Source organism: Dipodomys merriami, unplaced genomic scaffold (genome assembly GCF_024711535.1).
Source record: "Dipodomys merriami isolate MVZ:Mamm:240054 unplaced genomic scaffold, mDipMer1.0.p SCAF_3, whole genome shotgun sequence".
NCBI lineage: Eukaryota > Metazoa > Chordata > Mammalia > Rodentia > Heteromyidae > Dipodomys > Dipodomys merriami.
Window position 1 is genome coordinate 58,198,266 of NW_027204492.1, and position 14,875 is coordinate 58,213,140.

Genomic DNA, 14,875 nt, shown 5'->3' on the forward strand with positions numbered 1-14,875 from the left:
GGGACAGTGCCCAGGCCCAGAGTTTAAGCCCCACGACTGACAAAAAAATTCCACTGTGATAGAATTTATGTATATTATAACAGCACATTAGGACTCCTTTTATTTTGACATTTATATTACAGCACCACAATTTGATTTTTTTTTAAATTAAAACACTTGTAAAATAAATTTTCAGTATCAGGAATCAAGGGTAAAAGTTGTATCCAGAACAAAAATATCATAATAAGCAGATTGCAATCATGTACCACAGATTGTGTAATAGATGTCTAGGTCAAGCATTTAACTAAAAACAAGTCTGAGAATGTAGTAAGTGGTAGAAGAGTATTTGTTGAATCTGTGCCCAGATCCTAGGTTCAGTCCCAAGCATGTTTTTTTCACATATATAAATTAGATTTGTTTTGGGATATTTTAAAACAAGGAAAATACCAGCTTTTGACTGCTCTTCTGAACATGTTCATGGGTGAAGGTTAAAATCAACTAATGTTTCTTTCTTTGGGACTTTGATAATGTTAAAGCAGGTCATATTAGTTAAAACATCTCTCAGAGAAACAGAAGCCAATGTGAAAAAAATTCTATTAACTACACTTGGATATCTACTTTAAGATTATTATAACCAAGTGATTTCTAAACAGGAAATGTGTGAGAGTGTTTAACTTCCAAAATGTGTACAAAAAAGAAAAACAAACAAAACCCTCAAATGTTAGTACTTTTCTCATTTTAGTGAAGCTAAAATTAGTCCAAGAAAATGAGAATTGCAGTTACCCTAGGAAATAGGAAAATTAACAGGTACAAGTAAAATATTAAAAGGAAAATCGCCTTTTCAAGAAACCTGGGGATATTTTGTTGTAAGGTCAGTTATCCACAGCAGGGCTTTTGTACTGCTACTGCAATCATGTGATAGAAATGTTAGTTATTGTTGGAGAAGAAAGGCCTGTGGCACAGTCACTTCCTGTGCTCTGTACACTATGAAAATCCCAAAGGATGCCCAGAAAACCAGTTCTCCCAAGACATATTCATCTGCCAGGTCCTTTGATATTAAAAACCCTCCTAAGTTTGTAAGAGAACACGTAAGTGAGTAAGGAATCTGACCTTTTTGTGCAGAGGCCATTAGACCAGTTTCCCAGGCATTATTTCCTCATCTAAGCCTCATTATTTATGATCATTTTAAGTGAAATCCTAAATTTCACTTTATATTGCAGGGATAGTATACCAGGAAATTTTCTGATTTTGAAATCTATTAGGTTTTCATTCTGATCTTAAAAACACATAATTGTTGGAACCATTTTGAGAAAAATATCAGCACACTATATCTTAATGATGGGTAGATTTCTCTTTGAAGTTGACTTTATCCTTGGCAGACAGCTCAATATCATCCCTTCAACCAAGCTATGCTCTGTAAATACTGTAATGGAGGAGCCTACTAACTTGTGAACCTGCAGTGGCCATACCATTGCTTAAAACAATTTATTTAGAGCAGATTTGCTAAGGGGCAAAGGAGAATAAAGTGATATTATCTTGCAAATATTATTGTTTCATGAAGGTGTGTACTGAGTAGATATTGCTTTGCATTACAATTTTATTTTGCATTAACTTACTCAGTAATTCTTTTTAGCAATCCTGCATCCCATTTTACTGGTACTACCTCTGAAGCATTCTATCACCTTAAAACCACATCAGATTGTAATGTGAATTTTTGTAGGGTTTTTATTTAAACTTTTATAGAGGCAATAAATGATTTCCAACTAATACACATCTATTTCTTCCTTTTATGTTTATTTTCTAAGTCTTTGTGTTGTGCTTTCCTTTTTAAAAGTGAATTATTTCCTATCCAAAATAAGGTTTTGATTAAAAAAAAGAGAGAGAGAGAGAAATGCCAAGAATAATGTGTTGGAAGTTCAAAGAAAGGAGAATGTGGAGAGTTAAGTGAAAATTTGGTGGGCTTGCAAGCTGACATGTGTATCATCTTTAATTGGTTTTATTTAACAAAAAACTATGCCAGCACAATGGAATAAATTGACTGTTCTGTAATAAACAACAGGTTTATCCGCAATAGCATATTCTAAAGGTAAAACTAACAAATACTTTACTGCAGTATAAACAGAGAATGGCATTTTTATAGCAGATTTTGTTATGTGCTAAATTGGTATCTAAGTTTCTCTGTCTCCCTTTGACACCAGTTGAGCATGCCTTTAATTTAGATGAAATATACCCATGCTTTCTTTGTCAAAGCTTTTTTACCAATTAAAACTCTTCACGTTGCCTAACTAGTGGGGAATGAAATGGGGAGGGCAATGGGTGGCACATTAGCAGTTTTCCTTCCTGGTGGACACATTTTCCAGGATGTTACAAAGAGAAAATTACACAGAAACATGCACTTCAAATGACCCAAGTCTTTCTCAGCTCTGTAAAAAACATGGAATTAAGATGCTGAAATCTAATAATAAATGAGATTATTATAAGTCTATTTAAAATACAAGTTGATAGATGAATGTATCAATAAGATTAAATGATATTTTCACAACCCTTGAAACTAAAGTTTTTATATTTTTGCATGTATGTTTTAGTTAAATAAAGTAACAGGCTTTTAATGTAGACATTTTAGACAATAAAAAATAAAGAAAAATGAAAGTATTTGTAATTCTATCACCAATTAATAATGATCCAGTATATTTCCATGTACTATTCCTTCTGTATATTACATTTACTTAGAAAATGAGATTGTACGGAATATAAAAATGAGATTGAACTGAATATGCAGCTATGTGCCTATTTTCTCATAGGACAATTTGTCACTGATGTAATTTACTCTCAATTACAATTGAACCCAGAAAATTTTTTTTACAATTTATACAGGAAAAAAATCCTTTTATTAATGAAAAAATCACTTATTCTAGAGAATTGACCAGTAGCTGTTTTCCATTAAAACTGTCTATTAATCTAGATTTAAAATAAATATTGCTGCTTAGTTATCATCACAAGATTAAAAAAGTAAAACATGCTAAACATTCAACATAGGAAAAAGTCATTTTTATCCATGTAAGTTTCCATATGGGGTGGACCAATATGCACTTCATGTATTTTTTAATTAATTCAGTTGAAATGCAAGTCCAAATTTTCTCAAATGAATAAAGCTATTTCCTTTTGATATAATATCTTGTTTTAGCCTGTTAGAAAGCTTTGCAGGTTTTGTCAATTTTATATTTTGCTGTGAAATGGCCATCAATATTCATCTTTCTGTTTTATGATGTAATGTCATGTATCTCAAGTTTTTTTTAAACAAGTTCCTCTTTTATGATGTAGTCCATATGAAAATATAATATTTTCCAGTATCTAAGTCACTAAATAATAGGTCTTTGGGGAGCTTATTAATTATTTCAAGCTGTTAAGAGACCTTTCATTGCATGGCTCCAATACCGTTAGAACTGTTATCAGTAATATTGTTAGCTTAAATTGGGTAGATCAGAGTTCTAAGACCTAGGGCACAAGTTTGAACTTCATTCAGATCAGTAAACTCATTCCAGGAAAAAAAGACCTCTTCTACAGATCAACTTATACCTGTATTTCTTAATCTGGCCTTAGAGTCCATCATAGTCATATAGGACCAAAGGATATACAGTTACCTCATTTGTTGCTTGAAGAAATAAAACAGTGACCACTGGAAAGGCTCTTCTATTCATTCTTTCCTGCTCTATGCCTCTGTTAGTATTAATAGTAATTTATTTAGTGGGGGAATATTTGTTATAATTCATCCCAGACAAAGATAAAGGGACCAATCAGGCATACCATACTGACATTCACTTAAATTATATGCATTCTTTACAAGCAATGAATCAAAAGCCAGGGCACTGTGAGAAGAAAGGTGGTGAAGATAGAAAAGAGGAGGTAGATGGTTAAAACTAGAAAGGATATATACAGAAGCATCCCTAGATATATGGAGGCTAGTAACTAAATAGTGAGTAAGAGAAAGAGTGAAGAAGTCTAGACTAAAATCTAGAAAATTAAAAGTATGTATAGTATTATAATTCAGTTGTTAAAGTTGAATCTTGTAGGGGTTAAGTTGTGGAGTCCAGTCTCAGTTTTAACACTTGTTGAATCTCTGCTCTGACATAAGTTATTTAATCTCTTTACATTGCAAACTGTGCATAATGGAAGTACTTAATTGTAATATATTTTTATTGTAAAGATACTGTACAGAGGGTTTACAGTTACATGAGTAAGATAGTGAGTACATTTCCTATTGAGCATTATTACCTCTTCCTTTGTTTTTCCCCTACCATCCCTTCCCTACCCACCTTCCCAACTTCTCCCTCCCCACCAAGTTGTAAAGTTCATTTATATATATATAAATATTTATATATATAAATATATATATATATATACTGTCTTGTACATCTCATTGCATTTTTGTTTCAGCATTTTGTTATTTCCCTTCCCCTCCCCAAGTTAGAAAAATGTATATACAAGATGCAGGGCAAGCTGGGCACCGGTGACTCACGCCTTTAATCCTAGCTACACAGGAGGCTGAGATCTGAGGATCATGGTTCAAAGCCAGCCCTGTCAGGAAACTCAGTGACACTCTTATCTCCAATAAACCACTAGAATACCGGAAGTGGCGCTGTGGCTCAAGCGGTAGACTTGAGCTGAAAAAGGCAGGGACAGCACCCAAGCCCAGAGTTCAAGCCCCACAACTGACCAAAAAAAAATTCAGGGCACTGGAATCAAATACGGTGAAAAACAGGGGTTATACCATGGGGGAAGAACATACAAAAGAAACAAAAAATCACACGGTACACTGACAAAGATAAAACCTCGTGTGTCCCTAGGAAGTACTTATTTTTTAAATTGTAAGGAGCAGGATCAGTTATAAAGTTCTCAGAAAAGAATACTGAGAGAGCTGAATATGCCCTGGTCATAGATGTCTTAATACAAACATCTAGAAGAATCAACATACAACTCAAAATAGCTTCATTCACCTACTATCTACATTGTCATCTATATAGTATCTTATTGGCAAGAGTTTTCATGTTTAAAGGGCAGCATACTTTTATTGTTAGTGCTTTCTTGAACTTCTTACCACCGTAGAGAGTTAACATCTCTTCTTTCCTATGAAAAAATTGCTATGAGATTTGGGGAAAACCTGGCTCATTGCATTGATCCATTACATACTAATATGCACAGTTTTTGTGTGTGTGTGTGATTACATGGGCAAGGTAATGAGTACATTTCTTATCAAGCATTGTTGCCTCCTCCTTTGTTTCCCCTTCCCATCCCTTCCCATCTCCCACCCATCCCCACCCCCTCACCCACCACCCTTAGCCAAAGTTGTAAAGTTTGTTTTTCGACATATCGACTTGTACATCTCATTGTTGGAATGGGTTCACCTGTATCCATATTTAAATGATTTGTTTTTATAATCTTGTAAAATTAAAGCCCACGGTGGAAAAAGCTACTTCTTAAAAAATCATCTGAATATGGTATATATCAAATGTTGGTCTCCAGCTTCATGTGTGTTGAATATGAAGTTGAGCTTCAAAAACAGGGTTTTGAAATGACCTGAAGACACTTGTTTTAGCTTATCATTAATATCTAATCAGGCTAACTCTGGTCAGTTATTGCTGGTTCTGGTCTAGGTAAACTTACCTATTTTGTTCAAGAGTATTTTATTTCTCATGGGAATTTGCACCATTGTTTTGTGTGTATTCTTTTCCTCTATTGATTTCAGGGACACACATTTTTTTCTGTCGGTCATGGGGCCTGAACTCTGGACCTGAGCACTGTCCCTGAGCTCTTCTGCTGTTGAACTTTGATATTGCCTTTCTGAGGCATTCCACTATTTGAGTTTTCCCTGGAATCAATGATATTTCAGTTAATATATTGGTAGACACTTGCATACCACTCAACATATTTACTTATAAGTTTGTAAGGTAAAGCTAGCTACCTCATCTCTTTTTTTTTTGTTATGGGGTCTGAAATCTGGGCTTTACTACTTGAGCTACAGCACTGCTTCTGGCGTATTCTGCTTATGTGGTAATGAGGAATTGAACCCAGAGCTTCATGCATGTGAGGTAAGCACTCAACCACTGAGCCATCTTTCCAGCCACCTCATTTTTTTTCTAACATGACCTCTTTATAGCAATGTTCTTAAACTTGGAAATGAAGGACTATTGGAGGAAAGTTGTTCATTTAAAATGAAAACTCTATTTGAAAAGATCCAACACCCCTTTATGATGAAGGTTCTGGAAAAATTAGGGATCCATGGAACATTCCTCAATACAATAAAGGCTGTAGATGACAAACCTACAGCCAGCATTATACTTAATGGGGAAAAACTAAAGCCATTTCCTCTTAACTCAGGAACAAGACAAGGATGTCCACTCTCTCCACTTCTCTTCAATCTAGTATTAGAATGCCTAGCTAAAGCAATAAGACAAGATGCAAGCATAAAAGGGATCCAAATAGGGAAAGAAGAAGTGTGGAGGAGATGGGGAAAAACCAGTTGTTTAAGGATACAGGTGGACCTGTTGCAACAATAAGAAGTACAAGTTGTCATGTCCAAAAGGAGCTTTACAACGTCGGTGCGGGGGGGGGGGGGAAAGGGAGAGGAGAAGGATTGGGATTGGGGGGAGGGGGGAGGCTGGGAAGGGATGTGAAGGGTAAACAAAAGGAGGAGGCTGCAATGCTTGGTAAGAAATGTATGCATTATCCTGCCCATGTAATTGTAACACCTCTGTACAGTATGTTCACAAATAAAATAAAAAATAAAAATAAAAAAATAAAAAAATTCAAGGAGCTTAAAAAAAAAAAGAATCCCACAGACTACACTCCCAAATCACTCAAGCTGATTAAAAACTTTGGCAAAGTAGCAGGGTATAAAATTAACCCTCAAAAATCAATGGCTTTTCTGTATGCCAAAAATGAGAAAAGTGTGGCTGAAATTAGGAAAGCAACTCCATTCATAATAGCCCCACAAAATAAAATACCTAGGAATTAACTTAACCAAAGAAGTGAAGGACCTCTATGATGAAAACTTTAAAAGCTTGAAAAAGAAAATCAAAACAGAATTTAGAAAGTGGCAAAAACTCCCATGCTCCTGGATTGGAAAGATCAACATCATGAAAATGGCAATACTTCCCAAGGCTATCTACAAATTCAATATACTACCTATCAATATTCCAACCTCATTCTTCAAGGAAATAGAAGAGGCAATCCAAAAATTCATATGGAATAATAAAAGACCCCCAATAGCAAAAACGATCCTCAACAGAAAGAACAGTGCTGGAGGAATATCATTACCAAATTCCAAACTCTACTACAAAGCCATAGTAATCAAAACAGCTTGGTACTGGCACAAGAACAGACCTCAGGACCAATGGAATAGAATTGAAAACCCAAAAAGGAACCTACAGACCTATAGCAATCTAATCTTTGATAAGGGAACTAAAAAAATAGAATGGAAGAAAGACAGGCTCTTCAGTAAATGGTGCTGGCAAAATTGGTTAACTACATGTAGAAAACTAAAGTTAGATCCTTATATATCACCCTGCACCAGAATCAACTCCAAATGGATCAAAGACCTTGAACTCAAAGCAGACACTCTGAAAACATTACAGGATGGAATAGGAGAAACCCTAGGTTTCCTTGGCACAGGCTGAAATTTTCTTAATAGAGACCCAGAAACACAACAAATCAAAGAAAGGTTAGACAAATGGGATTTCATGAAATTGCAAAGCTTCTGCATGGCAAAGGACATAACTAGCAAGATCAATAGAAAGCCTATGGATTGGGAGAAGATCTTCACTAGCCGTACAATGGACAAGGGTCTCATATCTAAAATATACCTAGAACTCAAAAAATTAAATCCCCCAACAACAAATCCTCAAAGAAACAACTGCCCAATGAATAAGTGGGCTAAAGACTTAAAGAGGAACATCTATGAAGAGGAAAGAAGGATGGCCAACAGACACATGAAGAAATGCTCAACCTCCCTAGCCATAAAAGAAATGAAAATCAAAACAACATTGTGATACCACCTCACCCCAGTTAGAATGGCTAAAATCAATAACTCTAATAACAACAGATGCTGGAGGGGATGTGGCCAGAAGGGAACCTTACTGCATTGTTGGTGGGAGTGTAAACTTGTTCAGTGTCTTCCTTTCCCTTGCTCTCTCCTGGTTCCTCCCTCCTGTCTCCAACTACAAATTATATAGCTCAATTTCACCAGTGTCCAGTGAGCTCCACTGCTGCCTTTTTTAACCCTTTTTTCCACGAGTTCTGTACCTTACCCCCAACCCTTCCGAAGATGTACACTTGAATACACCTTCCATAAGGAAAAGAAGACAGAATCATCAAAAATAAAAATTGTAGACTAAAAAATAAACAAATAAAAAGGAAAGGAAAAGAGAGGCCTCTTGTTCTCATATCTTGCAGTTTGTTTTGATATATATATTGTTTTATAAAGGTGAAGCACTTAGGCATTTCACCTTTGTGTTTCTCTCCTAAGAGAATCCTCTTTTAATCGCATTGTGTGTATATAGCTAGAATCCTGTATAGTTTATCATGTCCCAATGTGTTTTAGATTCAATTTCTGCATATCAGAAAGAATGTTTGTTTGTCTCTCTCAGCTTAATATGATTTGTTCTACTTCCATCCATTTCCTTGTGAATAACATTATTTTATTCTTTCAAATTGTTGTATAAAATTACACTGTGTATATATAACATATTTTTTGGCTCTGTTATCTATTGTGAGGTATCTGAGCTGTTTCCATATCTTGGCTACTGTGAATAGTATGGCAATGAACATGGATGTACAAGTATCCTTTTCATATCCTGGCTCATGATGTCTAGGAGTAGTATGGCTGGGTCATAGGGAAGGTCTACATTTAGTTTTTTGAGGAAACTTCCAGACTAGTCTCCTGAGTGATTATACTAGTTTATATTCCCACCAAATTACAGTAGGGTTCCTTTTTCCTCACATCTCCACCAACAATTGTTGTTTGAATTCGCAATCTTGGCCAATCTAAATGGGATGAGCTGAAATCTCAGAGATGTTTGGATTTGCATTTTCTTTGTGGCCAGGGATGATGAGACTTTCCTCATGTTTTTCTTTGCCATTCTTACCTCTTCTTCTTTTTTTTCAATTCTTTTTGTTTTTTATTGTGAAAATACTGTACAGAGGGGTTACAATTACATGGGCAAGATAATGAGTACATTTCTTATCAAGCATTGTAGCCTCCTCCTTTGTTTCCCCTTCTCATACCTTCCTTTCCTCCCCCCACTCCCCCACCCAATCCTCCCCACCCCCCCACCAAAGCTGTAAAGTTTGTTTTCGACATAACGACTTGTACTTCTCATTGTTGCAATGGGTCCACCTGTATCCTTATTTAAACGACTTGTTTTTCCCCTTCCCCTCCACCAATTATACCGACATCAAATACAATGAAAGCACAGGTTATACTGTGGGGAAGGGACATACAAAGCAACAAAGAAATTATCTAATAAATGCGTTAGAAACAATCGCATGAATGAAAAAAAAACATTTGAATACATATCTTAGGGTTCATTTCCCTAACATCACCTTATCTGACCTTTTCTGCTTGACTCAGACATATACTATATATTGCAAATAAGGGAAACCATGTGACCTCTGTTTCTTTGGCTTGGCTTCCTTCACTTAATATAATTTTTTCCAAGCCTTTCCATTTCCTCACAAATGGGGCAATGTCATTCTTTCTGATGGAGGCATAGAATTCCATTGTGTATATATACCACATTTTCTTGATCCATTCATCTACTGAGGGGCATCTGGGTTGGTTCCATATCTTAGCTATAGTAAATAATGCTTCTTCTGAGAAGACTCTCCTTAGCTCTCTTGCCCATTTAATGATTGGTTTATTCGGTTTTGGGGGGGAAATAATTTCTTGAGCTCCTTGTATATAATGGATATTAAGCCTTTGTCTGATATATTGCTGGTAAAGAACTTCTCCCATGCTGTTGGTTGTCTTTCTAGTTTAGTAACTATATCCTTAGGTGTGCTGAATTTTTTATTTTGATGGAGCTCCACTTGTCAACCTTCTTTCCTATCTGTTATGCCCCTGGTCTCTTTATAAGAAGTTTCTAACTATACCTATAAGTTATAATGTTTCTCCTACTCTCTCTTGCAGTAGTTTCAAAGTTTCATGTCTGACATTTAGGTCTTTGATCTACTTTGAATTGATATTAGTGCATAATGACAAACAGGGATCCACTTTTAGTTTTTAGCAAATGGCTGCCAAGTTTTCCCAACACCAACTATTGAAGAGGCTATTTTATCTCACTGCATGCCTTTGGCTCCCTCATCAAATACTGTAAATGTATGGTTTCATTTCTAGGTCTTCTAATCTGTTAAATTGATTTTTGCATCTATTTTTGTGCCAATACCAAGTTGTTTTTGTTGTTATAGCTCTGTAGTAGAACTTGGGGTCTAGTATTGTGACATCACCTGAATTGCTTTTTATTTATTCATTTTTTTGGCCTAGAATGGCTTTGGCTATTCTAGATCTTTTGTCAGAACTGAATATTGAACTTTAATAACAAGAAAAGTGGCTTATCCAAAGTCTGAATGTTGGATGAGAACTCAGGATCCAGCATAGAACTTAGGAATCTAATGTTCATGTCCTATACACTGAACTACTGATTCATGCTAAATAACTGATTGAATTGCCAGCACCTTAAGTTAGTAGTTCTTGAATTTTCTGACGTTCTCAGAAACAAAACAGAATCATATTATACAATGAAATTTTAAAGAGCAGATTCTTAACATTACATTTTAAGGGTTAGAAAATTTTAATCTTTTACAAATATCTAATATGAAGATATTAGATATCATTTGAGCAACAGCTCCATTTCTCGCCTTTTTGTGATAGTCTAGTTGAGAAAAGAATCTCAATTTTCCTGTCTGGACTGGGTTCAAACTGCAATCCTCAGATCTCAGCCTTTTGAGTAGCTAGGATTATAGGCATGAGCCACATTCAATTTTAAAATTGAATGTAGAACATTTTACCTGATAGTCACTATATTATTTAAAAAATACTGAACTCATGGACAAAATCCCTGGGACTAAATTGGGTATAGAGTCTCAGACTTAGAAGTTACTAAAGAAAAGTTTGAATGAACTTTCAAGACAAAGAACCCTTTTCAGACCTAGATATTGTAGCCTATTGTTATAACCTACCTCAAGGAACAGATTGCAGGATAATGGTTTGAACTCAGGGTCTGAGCACCCTTAACTTTTACACCCAAGATTAGTGCTCTACCACTTAAGCAAAAGCTCCACTTCTGGCATTTTGGTGGATAAAGAGAGACGATAAGAGTCTCTGGACTTTCTTGTCCAGGCTGGCTTCAAATCACAATCCTCAGCTCTCAATCTCCAGAGTAGCTAGGATTATAGGTATGAGCCACTGAAGCCTGGCCACATATTTTTTGTTTATGCAAATTGGCATCCTACTGAAATTGGGGTCTATACAGTTAATCCTAAATTTAGAAGAAACCAAGAATAATTGTTCTCTTCTGGATCTCTAAATTGTTAAATGATAAGTCTTTCAAGAAAAAATCTTCTGTTTACAAAAGACACTAAATATAACTTACATGATATCTATGTCATAAAACAATGGAATTGATTCCAACTATATTGGAACTTTCTACAACAATAGAAAGATGAATGTAAAATTGGCTTTATACAGAATACAAATTACCTTTTAAGAAGGATTTAAAGAATTTTAGTTATTTTCATATAAAGGGATATTAAAGATTGACTTTTCAGTGTTTTAGTTATATAAACCAAACCAGAAGACTGATAGTTACTAAAAGTTACTAAAGAAAAAAAAAACGAAAGTCAAGAACCTGTGGCTCATGCCTATAATCCTAGCTACTCAAAAGGCTGAGATCTGAGGATTGTAGTTTGAAGCCAGCCCAGACAGGAAAGTTGACTCTTCTCAACTAGACTATCACAAAAAGGCAAGAAATGGAGCTGTTGCTCAAATGATGGACAGCAAACCTTGAACAAAAGAAGTTCAAAGACATCATGAAAGCCTTGAGTTCAAGCTCCAGGACTGGGACAAAAAGAAAGAAAGATAAGATAAGGAAAGCAAAGGAAAAGAAAGAAAGGAGAGGAGAGGAGAGGCGAGGAGAGGAGAGGAGAGGAAAGGGGAGGGGAGGGGATGGGAGGAGAGGAGAGGAGAGGAGAGGAGAGGGGAGGAAGGAAGGACGAAAAAGAAAGAGAAAGAAAGAAAGAAAGAAAATAAGAAAGAAAGAAAGAAAGAGGAAGGGAGGGAGGAAGGAAGAAAGGAAGGAAGGAAGGAAGGAAGAAAGAAAGAAAGAAAGAAAGAAAGAAAGAAAGAAAGAAAGAAAGAAAGAAAGAAAGAAAGAAAGAAAGAAAGAAAGACAAAGAGAGAGAGAGAGGGAAGGGGGGAGGGAGGGAGGGAGGAAGGAAGGAAGGAAGGAAGGAAGGAAGGAAGGAAGGAAGGAAAGAAGGAAGGAAGGAAAAAATAAATGAACCCTTTCAAATAATTACTGGTATGGCAGTTGTTTCTAGAAAGATAGGCATGGTGGTGGAAGACACCATGGTGTTTAGTTTGCATACAGTATTTATGTAGCCAGAAAAAGGTTAAAGTGGTTGCTAAAATCCTGCAGACTGATGGGTAATGCAATCTGAAAGGGGAACCATTTGTTACCCATCTGACCAGAGTACACAATTTGTAATTGGATAAAAACATTTTCATTAGGAACCCCACGGCAACAATTGTGCCTTACACCTTGGCCCTTCCTTAGCCATTTATAGCAAACAAAATTGGTTCTTAAGTAAAAAAGAAAAGATAAAATGAAAAAAGAAAAGAAAAGATTTGGAAAGCTTTGTGGGAGGGCTAGTTGTAGAAAGTCATACTCTGAAGATCAGTGAAAAAGTATCTGTAAACCATCTAAAATATAATCAAGAATGTATTGCCACAACTAGGAAGATGGCAGATACTTTTGATTTTGCAATCTATTCCCTCTAATGGATGTCTTCAAATACTATGTAGGAGACCCATCACATTCTCCCTATGTCATTTTCAAGTTCTTAGAGTGTGTGTGTCTGTGTGTTTGTTGTTACCCTCAGAACACACACACACACACACACACACACACACACACACACACACACACACACACACACACACACACACACACACACACAATGTCCTGAAGCCTTTCCACATCTCTTAGAGTCAGCTTTGCTACCAAGGTATGATTTAAACTCAAAGCAAAACTAGTAGATTGGAAAGACCGTTCAAAACCAAATACAATTGATTTACATTACTGTATAAGAGGGAATTTCATGGAGTTTTGATTTCCATTAGCTCTTAAGATTTTTATTAGCATCCATTAGTTGTATAAGGAATAATTTATTGTGACATTTCCATATATGCATACAATAAACTTGTCAAATGCACCACCTCCACCTCTCTCCTTCATTCCCTTTTCCTCCCTCCTTAAAACAATTTCTACAGATTTTATTGTAATATTTTCAATTACACACATAAAGTATTTTGATAATATCCACACCCATTCATTTTCTTTTTTAAAAATCTTTATTGTAAAGGTGATGAACAGGGGCGTTACAGTTAAATAAGTAAGGTAGTGAATGCATTTCTTCTTTTGGGGGGGGTCCGGTTGTGGGGCCTGAACTCTGGGCCTGGGCACTGTCCCTCAGCTCTTCAGATCAAGGCTAGCGCTCTATCACTTGAGCCACAGCGCCACTTTTTCTACCTAAGGAACATTTAAAAGTTTATCGGAGTTATTTATAATCATTGCTTCTCTTGGATTCTCACAATAACTTAAAAAAGGCAGCCCATTCTTTCCTATTTTCAGATGAAGAAAATGAGGATTTTACAATACTACTTACCTGAGTCAATGGTAAAATGTGTGTCTACATGCCCAAGCACTGTAGCAAAATCATTTTCTGTATTATGACATCAACTTCAAGTTTCTTTGTCCAAGTTCAGTGGTTTGTCTTTACTGGCCATTATTTCAGTTAGAACAAGATATACTACAACAAAATACTATGCTACAAAAATATATTACATATGTAATCATAGCTATGGAAGTGGCTGAAATCTAGAAGATCAAGATTTTTAACCAACCTGGGAAAAAAAATCTAGAGGACTCTACCTCCATCTAACCAGCAAAATGTGATGTGGGAGGTACTAGCTATGAAAGCCTACTGATCATGAGGCCCTAAGTGCAAGCCAGGTACTGGCAGAAAACTACAAATATAATGGACTTTCTTCATTGAGAAAGGTAGGTAAATAATCTGTGTACCAATCAGATTACAAGTTTCTTTCCAACATTAACATTCTTGGACTTTGTTTAAAATGAAATAAATATTGCATACAGTTATTAACTTTAAGCAATCTTTTTATAAATAAAATTTGTTTTACAGTAATTTGTGGTTACTGGAAATTAACAATGAATTAAGAAATTCCCTTATTAGCAAGCATTCAAATTTTTACACAGCTTTATCTACAGGCCAGTATGTTTTTCTAGACCAACTTTAGAGTCCACATGTAAATATGCTAAAAATAAATTAAGCTACCTTGATAAGAAGTACAATACCACAGTACCTGACATGGTAGCTAAATGAGTTCAGGTGTACAGGAAAAGACTAGATAAATCAACTGATTTGTTTTCATTTTTATTTACAAACTTTTAGTGGTAATGAAATAAAGGAACAACTCTATAAAGATTTTACAGTCATGTGTTTTACAGTTGTGTGTGTATGTGTGTATGCATGCAAACGTGTAAACGAAATGGAGCTAGAATAAAGAAATAAGTTTGTCATTGTTAAAAACATGCATAGAATA